General features: G+C 42.9%; 1 pseudogene; it reads left to right on the top strand.

Moving 5' to 3' along the window:
• The first annotated feature begins 8,557 nt into the window (after positions 1 to 8,557).
• On the top strand, positions 8,558 to 11,026 carry LOC131370794 (perforin-1-like; annotated as a pseudogene).
• The last annotated feature ends 679 nt before the right edge of the window (positions 11,027 to 11,705 follow it).

Below are 11,705 nucleotides of genomic sequence, written 5' to 3'. Positions count from 1 at the left end.
TCTGACTAACTTCACACTGCCTTTCACCTCCATGCAGGTGTCTTCCTTTTTTTTGAGGTGTCAATGTTGTTGAATAATTCTTATTCTGCCTGACTGTTCTCCTCAGCCACTGCTGACTATTCAGCCATTGTGGACTTGCATGGGGGCATGCACCAATGCCTAGGGTTGAAGAGATGCTTGCAGACTATCTTTCCCCTTCATTGGCTGCATTCCCACTGAGGCCCTATCAGGACACATCAGCCTTGTAGGGAAGGCCTACAATCCTGCAGGTTAAGCCGTTGCGGTGCTACACACAATGGCAGTTTTGCAGTCGTACCAAGCTAACCTGCTAAAGGAGCTTGTCTGTGGGAAGGGGATCATCAATGGGGTCTGGACTCTGCAAGGCCGCAGATTTAGCCCACTGTGCCACAAAGCAGACGGCCCATGCCATCGGCCGTTTCATGACTCCATTTAGTTGCCACAGAGAGGCAATCTGACAGAGATAAAAGAAAGGGACGAACCTTTCTTTTAGATGTCCTGGTGTCTCCTAAGGGCATGTTCTTCCTTTGCCGCAGTGAGGAGCTAGGGCTAGGCCAGTACCCACAAGCCCCAGCCTGGCCTGCTGAGGTAGGAAAAAAAGGCTAGGTTTCTCAGGGATGACTTTTTAGGGCCATTTCCACTGCTGCCTACCCTGCCACCTCCGGTGTTTTGGTGTTCAGCCATGTCCACCCATGCTCCTGCTCCTTATGTGTTGCCACCTTCTGGGTTAGCTCCTAGCAGCTTGCTGTTTCAGGACACTTTGCTAAGTGAGAACAGTGAGAGGCTAACACCTCTCTCTGATCACCGTAATGGGTTCTGTGGGAAAAGGCTACAGAATCTAGTTTGCCTCCCATTCTAATTCTTTCAGGGTGTGCTGCCCACTGTTGTTGGCACAGACCAAACCTCGTTGCGAACCACTTTCTGGGGGATTCAGTTTGGGATTCAGCCACGATGCACCACAGTATTTCATCCTTTCTTCTGTAAAGGTCTGACTTTAAAATCTGAGTAGGCCAGTACCTCTCTGCCTCTCAGGCTTAGAGAGTGCTTGGTGCATGACTGTAACAGCCAAAGCTATTCCTTTGGATCTGCTACACATAAGACTGTTTCAACTCTGGCTCAGGAGCAGGGGTTTTCACCCCAGCAGACACCCTTTTCAGGGTCACCATGAGCTTTGTACCCTTCTTATGTGGACAGATCCCAGTTTATCACCTTGATTCCCAATCTTAGGGCGTGGCCTTGACACAGGAATCTTTCAACGGATGGCCCCCTCTGGGGCTTGGGAGCGGCCCTAGATGGAGGGCTCCTGTCTCTCATGGCACATAGATTGCCTGAAGATGGGGGCTATGTTTTTAGTGCTGAAACACTTTTTCCTGAAATTCAGGAGCTACCTTTGGATATTCCCTTATTCAATCATTAGGTAGGTCTGTGTCTGTGCCCCCTGTTCAGGTTGTTGCACCAGATCTGGCCCTACTGGCTCATGCTCTTTCACAAAGGACAGACATCTCCCAGCATGTGGTGGCTCAAGCTGATAAATCGGCGTGATTTCACACAGAGCTTCAGACACAACTTCCACATAGAAGTTGCCATTGCCATCAGCAATGATGCAGCATCTTGTTCCCTTCTCAAGGAACCGGGTTACATACGTAACCTAGTGTAATTTTGTTGATACTGTCTCCTGAAATATGTACAGTTGCAGAATGAAGTGTGCTCTTGTTGACTGTAAGAACTGTCACTGTGTTCAGGAGAGGTTCGCTCTGTGACCAGCATCAATGATCCCACGGGAGACATGAAGACTAGAGCAGACTTAAAGCTTTCAAAAACGCTATTTGATTCCGGAAAAAGCTGTTAGAGTAAAATAAATCATACAGTATGTGTTCTGTTCTCTACACAGAAAGTAGACACTCTGAATCTGTATTGTTTGATTAATGTTACACACAGGATTTCACACTTTAGATACTCCAACTATTTATAGACCAGTAAATGTGGTCATGCCCCATGTCTTGTCCATGTGTATAAATACCCCTGATTAGATCTTAAGAAGAACATTCATTTAGAAGAACATCCTGAAGTGTACAACTTATACCTACACTTACACACATTGAGGTAAGTGAAATATTTAATGGACATTTTCACAAATGTTTTTTTTTTCAATTATGTATATTAAATATGAATGATAAATATACATTTAAAACTTTTGTCACAGACTAGAAACTATGCTTTGGGGAACAAATCACTGTAATTATACCCTACACAATGTTGATTCCAATCTACACATTAATTTGGTACAAAGACAAGAAAAAATATGTCTATTTCTCTTCTATTAAATACTTTTGAATTCAAGGCTGATAATTAAGCTTTGTGCATTTGTCATATCTGCAGAAGTGGTGCAGAAGTAAGCCTCCATATTGAATTTAGCAATATATACACTATATTGCCAAAAGTATTCGCTCACCTGCCTTGACTCGCATATGAACTTAAGTGACATCCCATTCCTAATCCATAGGGTTCAATATGACGTCGGTCCACCCTTTGCAGCTATAACAGCTTCAACTCTTCTGGGAAGGCTGTCCACAAGGTTTAGGAGTGTGTTTATGGGAATTTTTGACCATTCTTCCAGAAGCGCATTTGTGAGGTCACGCACTGATGTTGGACGAGAAGGCCTGGGTCACAGTCTCCGCTCTAATTCATCCCAAAGGTGTTCTATCGGGTTGAGGTCAGGACTCAGGACTCAGGCCAGTCAAGTTCATCCACACCAGACTCTGTCATCCATGTCTTTATGGACCTTGCTTTGGTCACTGGTGCACAGTCATGTTGGAAGAGGAAGGGGCCAGCTCCAAACTGTTCCCACAAAGTTGGGAGCATGGAATTGTCCAAAATGTCTTGGTATGCTGAAGCATTCAGAGTTCCTTTCACTGGAACTAAGGGGCCAAGCCCAGCTCCTGAAAAACAACCCCACACCATAATCCCCCCTCCACCAAACTTTACACTTGGCACAATGCAGTCAGACAAGTACCGTTCTCCTGGCGACCGCCAAACCCAGACTCGTCCATCAGATTGCCAGATGGAGAAGCGCGATTCGTCACTCCAGAGAACGCGTCTCCACTGCTCTAGAGTCCAGTGGCGGCGTGCTTTACACCACTGCATCCGACGCTTTGCATTGCACTTGGTGATGTATGGCTTGGATGCAGCTGCTCGGCCATGGAAACCCATTCCATGAAGCTCTCTGCGCACTGTTCTTCAGCTCATCTGAAGGCCACATGAAGTTTGGAGGTCTGTAGCGATTGAATCTGCAGAAAGTTGGCGACCTCTTCGCACTATGCGCCTCAGCATCCGCTGACCCCGCTCCGTCAGTTTACGTGGCCTACCACTTCGTGGCTGAGTTGCTGTCGTTCCCAAACACTTCCACGTTCTTATAATACAGCTGACAGTTGACTGTGGAATATTTAGGAGCGAGGAAATTTCACGACTGGATTTGTTGCACAGGTGGCATCCTATCACAGTTCCACGCTGGAATTCACTGAGCTCCTGAGAGCGACCCATTCTTTCACAAATGTTTGTAAAAACAGTCTGCATGCCTAGGTGCTTGATTTTATACACCTGTGGCCATGGAAGGATTCTGATTCTGATTATTTGGATGGGTGAGCGAATACTTTTGGCAATATAGTGTATATATATATATATATATATATGGGTATATATTACGAATGGTGTAATGGACACAAACTTTAACCTGACTGTGTGGATGGAATCAAACAAGATGGGAGTTTCACTGCCACACATCTGTGTTGGCAGTGAAAAGGTACAAAGCAAGACAAGAAGTATAAATAAAATGTATGTTTAACAGGTCTGTACAAATTTAGGCAAAGGAATGAAGTGAAAAATATTACACTAATCTAGATGTATTAACCAGTAGTAACAGTAGTGGCTGGAGTTTGGCACCTAACAGTAATGGTTACGCACACACACACTCACACAGGGGCGGACTTAGTGATTTGGGGGCCCTAAGCGATTCCAGGTATAGGGCATTTGAACTCAACACTCTCTTTCTCTCTATATTTTTTTATTCTGTTTTTTTGTTTGTTTGTTTGTTTTTTATAAATAAACTGCATGTTAAATATCTTTAAAGTGGAACTTTTATTTTCTTAATGTAAAATTAAATACAATAAATTCACAAATAAACTAAATTCACAAAATAACTATTTACAGTTAATTAACCATATTTATGATTACATTTTAATATTAATTCATCAAAAATTTCTGTAACCTGGAACTGTTGTATTTTCTCAATGTAAAATTAAATAAAAGTGAATTTACAATCAAACAAATTATGTACAGTATATTTGTGATTTACAGGGACTTACCCAGAATTCCATTTCACCAAGCCCACAAAACTGATTGAAGAAGCTGCTGTAGTATCAAGACAGTAGCGCCACATGTGAACTAAAATACATAAAACACAATGTATAGATTAAGAACTGTCCTTCTGTGTCCAGTGTTTTCCTGACCTCTTGTTCAATGGAGAGAACAGCTAGTGAAGAAAGCCTCTCCTGAGACATAGATGTTCTTAGATAGGTTTTAATCAGCTTCAGGGAAGAAAAGCTTCTCTCCCCTGAAGCTACTGTCACTGGTAGAGTAAGCAGCAGTCTTAGGGCTATGCTCAGATTAGGATACATGTCAAGGATGTTTTCTTTATATATGTGATAAAGCATCTCATATGGTGATGCATACATGGGGAAAGCACTGATGGCAGCCTTTACTTCCATCTTTAGATCTTCAGCATCAATGTCATGCATTGCTCCAGTCTTTGGCAACACTCATCCAGTTTCTCTTCCTGATCTGTGATTCTCATATTGTCATGTGAGTAAAGAAATCCATATAGCTTATAAAAGCTTTCCATGTGAGAGAACTTCTCCTATACTGCGACCAAAGCTGTGTCTACAAGTGGCAGGAAAAATTCCCTTTCAAACTGTTCCTCTGGGGTTGAAATATTTTGCTCTCTTCCTTCACAGTGAAACTGTCTTGCTGCTTTTCTCTGATGCACTTCTGGCCAGTTCATGCCCACCTCAAGCTTTTCCACTATTTCCCTGGCATCAGTTTTGGCAGCAGTCAGGCCCTGACTCCGATAGGTCTGTAGAAATTCTTTCACTCCTGTTGTTTCTCTTCTTAGTGTCTCATTCGAGACTGTAGGGCTCTGCAGGACCTTGCTCACTCTATTTATCTGGTACAGCACATTGTACCAAACAATTGTGATTAAAATGAAAGGCCACACCTGCATCTCTCTGCATCACGTTTTAGTGCAGCCAAAGCTTTCACCATCTCAGGAAGCTGGTACCGTACTGCTTTAACACTGTCAACCCTACACTCCCATCTGGTTGTTGACAGTGCTTTCACTGTGAGGTCTTTCACATGTTCTCTTAGAATGTCCCATCTGTGTACTGAAGAACTAAACAGGTTGTAGAGGTGCTGCTGTAGCCCAAAAAAGCTGATTGACTTCACAGATGACTTGGCTGCATCTCCTACAACAAGGTTCAGGGTATGACTTCCACAAGGAACATAAAGAGCCTTGTTGTTAGTTTCAAGTACTCTTTTTTGAATACCTTGTTTCTTTCCCTGCATGTTACTACCATTATCATAGGACTGTCCATGGCAGTTGGAAATATCCAAACATAATGCTTCAAGATGACCTAGAAATGACTCTCACAAGCCCTTACCTGTGGTATCCACGACATTGAGAAAACCAACAAAATGCTCATGAATGGAAATGCCTTTTGATGTCTCACAATTTACAATTCTTAACACCACTGACAGTTGCTCTTGATGACTAAGATCTGGTGTGGAGTCCATGATGACTGAGAAGTATTTGGATTTCTGAACTCTCTCAACAATGGCATCTATGGTACTTTTTGCCAGAATGTTGATGAGCTCATTTTGAATGTGCTTACTGAGATAACTGTTACTCAACTCTTTGGCTTGTATTCTCTGCAGGTGCTCCCGCCTTACAGGGTAAAACTGAGATATTAATTCAATTTGCCCAAGGAAATTTGTATTACCAGGTTCAAACAGCCTATCAGAATGGCCAGGGAAAGCAAGATCACGTTCTGCCAGATGACTGACAACTGCAATCAAACGTCTAAAGACTTCCTTCCAATGTTTTACTTCCAGAGACAGTAACTTCTGACTAACCTGATCAAAGCCTGTGTTGGTTTTTAGCCTTTCTGACAAGCTGTGCCAACACTTCATGTGTTTCTTGTGGTCTGAAGACCTTTCATGCATTTTCAACTGGGAAGACAAATTCCTCCAATTATAATACCCGTCACCTCTGAACATATTGGACCAGTTACCAAAGATGCGACAGCAAAAACACCCAGCACTGTCATTTTTCACATTGTAGACTAATCACTAATCGGCTAATCTTTTCACCATTTTTCATATTAATTAAATAATTGCTGTCCGTAAATTGCTGGTCGTCACTATTCATTGTGAATTTTTAAGAGAGGCCCTCTCTTAATAAGCTCACAGTGCCCATTATCTGACAGGTGTTTGAGCCAGAAAGCAGGATCGTCACTCATTAAAACTCCCCATGTGCTGTTCTGGCTACACTCACCAGGCCCAGCACACTGTCATCATTTCCCGGCGCCAAGACTAAGCTCGTCATCTCTGTGCCTGGCGGACGTGGGAGAGGGGATGCTGCAGCTTGGGGGGCAGCAGCACTAACTGTGGGAGTTTGTGAGAAAAAAAGAAGTGACTTTGGGGAGTTTAGCCACATTCTTTTTATATCCTCCTTTTTTCAGCTCCACTGGGGTAGCGGCTCCAAATGTATAAAATTCTCACTCTTGCATGCTCTATCTAAATTGTGGAACAAAAATCTACTGTACTCACTACTAAAATCTGACTCCAGCTCCACACTGACCCGACAGCTCAGTCTAAGTAAGACTCATAGTTAGTAAGGCCTCAAAACTAAATAAGCCAATCAAGCAGACTAGATGAATGCAGATAAGAGATTTTATTTTGTAATCAGCGCTGATACAAGAATTGAGATGCTCACGCGTGAACGTCCCAACAACCTCTCTCCGGGGAACTCCAACTACAGCCTTTATATACATTTCCCTTATCTTCCCAATGCAACACGTCACTGGTTCTTTGCCTAGACAATCCCACCCATCTTTCTTTTTTGACCTTTTAGATTCTTTTTTTACACCATTATCTTTGGATTTACAACTTTTCGAATACCATTATAATTAAACTTTCCTGAATCATTATATTAAAAATTGGGCGTTTCCGCCCCCACCAGTGGGATTGTCTTTGGCCTCACTCTCGCCAATACCTCATTCTTCTTCAGGAGACAGCATGGGTAAGTTCTCAGTTCTTCAGGGGCCAACACCCCTTTCTTTTATTAACTTTTACACCTCACGGATTTTCTGATTTATCCGCTGTCTTCCACGTATGTTCTCTAGATATTTCGCCTGGTACCGCCATTGCCATCCAACACGCACTGCGTTTACTTCATGATGAGCTCACTACCGCTCAAGGTACCAATGGAGCGAAGATTGACCACAACAATCTAGGGTGCGTCTCTGCCATTGATTGGTCCAAGTTTGGAAAGCCTGGTACCGCAGAGAAAGCCTGCCAGACTGACATCATTGGTACAACTACTTGTTCTTCAAAGCCCTTGCAGCCTGTGTGCAAGGCCCGTGACAGGCCAACATGCCGTGTTAAACCTTATATTGTTCTTAAGCTCAAACGACCTAACGAATAAACTTTACCTGAGAACTCACTCCTGCTGTCCCCCTGATTATTTCACACATACCTTATACATATATTCTCATTTACAAAATTATCTCCCACAAAATCTACCTCTGCTTTACTCTCATCTGACAGTGTCTTTGAACCGCTTACACCTCGCACATGTGCAGTACGCTAGGAACGTTCCACTATTCATGAATCATGGGGGGGGGCCCGCATTTGAAAAGATGTAATAATAATGTTAAAATCTTAATGGTTATAGACCGACCATACAATATGTGATAGAAAAGTAATAAGTACTATAAAATTTATATAGGCTTCTTGGTGTTGGTCAGGGCCTCCTAATTCCCCGGGGCCATAAGCGGCTGCTTACCTTACTTATTGGTTAAGTCCACCCCTGCACTCACACACTCACAAATATACATATTTATAATAATAAAAATAAGATTTTATTGCAGTATAGACTGAGAGAATCAGGGACTTTTCACTTGTGTTGAGTGTTGAGGAAGGAAGGAAGGAAGGAAGGAAGGAAGGAAGGAAGCTTTTTGAAGCAGGTTGTTTTTGTCTTCAGGAGTCTGTGTCATTTGATGGGAGATCACGTCGAATTAATTGTGAGTACTTGTATTTGGATGAATTTGAGAAGTGAACAATAAATATCAACAGGAGTGACACAAAGATCTTGAATTTTAATTAATTGTACAGGAGACAGATTTATTTTATCACAAATGAAAACAATTTTTTGCTGGATAGAATTTATGTAAAATTTTTAAAGACTGAATTGTTTTAATACAGAAACAGGATAAACACCAAGTCCAGCCATGCTGCAGACATTGCTGATTTGGGCCGTGTTTGCCGCAAGTCTCCTTCCTCCATCCAGCCAGCGCTGCTTCAAGGCCAATGAGTCTCAGTGTCAAGATGTGGACTTCGCTCCAGGATCTGACCTGGCAGGAGAAGGCTTTGACATCACCACCATGCAACGGAAAGGAGCCTTCGTCCTCGACATGAGCACTTGGCTCAATAAGGACAAGTCCTGCACTCTGTGTAAAAACCCCTACATAGAAGGTCAAACTCAGAAGCTCCCGGTTTCTGTGGTGGACTGGAGACCGACTCAGAAGTGCAACATGAAGTTGTCCAGCTCCGTCTACGAGTCCAGCGAGGCCCTGGTCAGCTCTACCACCTTCTCTATTGAGAACAACTGGAAGGCAGGTTTGGATATAATCGCTCCGGATGTCCAGGGATCACTGATGCTGGCAGGCAGTCACTCCAAGCTGGCTGAATATTCAGTGGGGAAAACCAAGAAAGACAAGTTCAGCTTCACCAGTCATGCTGTCTCATGTGGATATTACAGGTAGGATGTGAAAATGAGTGTTTTGACAATGCTCTCTCATGTTGATTTATATTTAATTATGCAAATACATCATCATTCATCTTTGTTTTTGAGTTCTACTGTATGGTCTGTCTTCTAGATACAGGGTTTCGAGCAGTCCACTCCTGCACCCAGAGTTCATCGAGGAATTTAAAAGTCTCCCTAATAAATTTGATGTGTTTTCAAAACACCTCTGTTACAAGCTGATTGACAAGTTTGGTACTCATTATATCACAAAGGTGAATGACAAAACAGATTTCCACAACAGAGTATGGGGCAGACTGATCCACCTCAGTTTTGAAAATGATAAATCCAAACTTCAAAATTTTAGAAGGAAAACTTCTAAACTTCTGGTTTTGTAGACTGAAAACGCTGTGGCTTGTTCAGGTGACTCTGGGAGGAGAGGTTCGCTCTGTGACCAGCATCAAGGAGTGTGAGGCGTCTCTGCAGGGTCTGAGTGTGGACGAGGTGAAGATGTGTCTTGGTGTGGAGGCTTCTGTCAGCAAGGGACCGGCATCAGTGAGAGCTGAGACTAATCACTGCAAGCAGGATAAGGAAAAGAATCTGAGCAAAAGGAGCTTTGCTAGCAGCTTCAATGACAGGATTGTTCTGCTCATCACTCTCTCTCCCTGTAACCAGTTTGTCCATAAATAAGGTGCTTGAATGAACACTTAGTTCAGCTGGTTAATTTTTTTTTAAATATATGTAAAATATTTGATTATTCTAAAAGCATGCATCTTTATCATTTCCAAAATGGATACAGATGTGATTGGTGGCAAAACTGAGTGTTGACCTCCTTTTCTCATCAAATACCTACCCAAAAGGCTATAAGGAGTGGGTGGCATCTCTGCCTACTCACCCTGATCTGATTTCCTACGCACTCGAGTCTATTCATGCATTGCTGCCAACGAAGACACAACCAAGAGAGAATTTGGGTAAAGCCATTGGGGACTACATCCTCCAAAGGGGCCTGATGAAAAGCTGCTCAAGTCCATGTAAGACTGGTATGAAGTCCAACTCTGCCGAGCCGTGCAGATGCGTCTGCAAAAACCAGGGGTTGTCCACAGACTGCTGCCCCTCTCAGAAAGGATTTGCTGAAGTCACAGTTACTGTGATTAAAGCTATGGGATGGAACGGACGGATATGTCAAACTCTTCCTTCAAGGTAAATTCAAAGGTCAGACGAACACAATCATGAATAACAACAATCCCTACTGGAACAGGAATTTCAACCTCGGACCCGTGGACCTTACTATGTCCCACAAAGTGAAGCTGGAGGGGTGGGACCTGGACCAAGGCTGGGATGACGACCTTCTCTGGGCATGCACTGTCCAGTTGAAATCTGGAGTGGAAGACACCTTCTGTGCGCTTAATCATGGATTGCTGTATTATAAAGTGCAGGTGACGTGCGTTCCTGGTTTGACCGGTCCTTCCCATGGCCCTCTCCCATGGATGCACAGCTGGAGGAAGTCTATGTCTCCCACAACGCTCGCCCCATTCCCACAGGCATGCTGGTGGAGATGGGAGTGCTCCTCGATGAACGTATTCCCCGCTTCAACCAGAGCAACATTCGCAAAAATAAAGGCTTTGAGTTGTAGACCAATTCAGTTCTTTGTGCACGCTTTCACATTTTCAGACCAGCTATTGTAATGTTTATAGTAGAGTAGGTGCACATAATAATGGCACATTACTACTAAACATTTCCTCCTCATTTGTGCTTCCATTTGCCTTCTTTTTAAAGCCTAATAAAAGTCTCACAAAGTAACATACGGTATTGTTAAAATTGTGTAGTTTCTAAACAGCATATTCACAGCAACTGTTATAATGTTTAAATTAGAATATTTTCACTTAATATTGGTACATTACTACTATATACTTTTCCTGCTCTTTTGTGCTCCAATTCTCTTTTTTGAAAAGCATAATAAAAGTCTCATGAAGCAGACTTCTGCTTCCACAGAGGTCTGCTGGACCAGACAACATTCCTAGCAGAGTGCTCAGGGAATGTGCAAAACAGCTAGTGGATGTCTTCACTGACATCTTCAACATTTCCCTGAGCAGCGCCATTGTTCCTACGTGCCTCAAGACAACGACCGTCATCCCTGTGCCAAAGAAGTCTTGGCACAGGACCGGAGTGTAGAAGTCATAGAAGTCGACCTCAGTTAGCCTGGATCAAGAACAGCATCTCCAGCACCACCATACTGAGCACTGGAGCCCCTCAGGGCTGTGTACTCAGTCCACTTCAAGATTCAAGATTCAAGAAGCTTTTATTGTCATTTCAACCACATATATCTGACGCAGTACATAGTGAAATGAAACAACGTTTCTGGTGCTAAATAAACATACAACATATAGTTTAGAAACAAAAAACAACACACAGAGCTAGGACAGAAGTTTGTCCTAGCCACATAAAGTGCAAAGTGTGCAACTAGGTGCAAACAGAGCAAAGACAAGACAATGCAAAAACAATAAGTACAAAAAACGACACAAAAAAACAGGACAATTAGTGCTGAACATGTGCAATGAAATAAAAAATGAAAAATGAAATGGAATAAAATGAAATGATGTACAAAAACAGGTAA

This window comes from Hemibagrus wyckioides, linkage group LG02, assembly GCF_019097595.1.
Source record: "Hemibagrus wyckioides isolate EC202008001 linkage group LG02, SWU_Hwy_1.0, whole genome shotgun sequence".
NCBI lineage: Eukaryota > Metazoa > Chordata > Actinopteri > Siluriformes > Bagridae > Hemibagrus > Hemibagrus wyckioides.
This window is presented reverse-complemented; position numbering and strand designations above follow the sequence as displayed.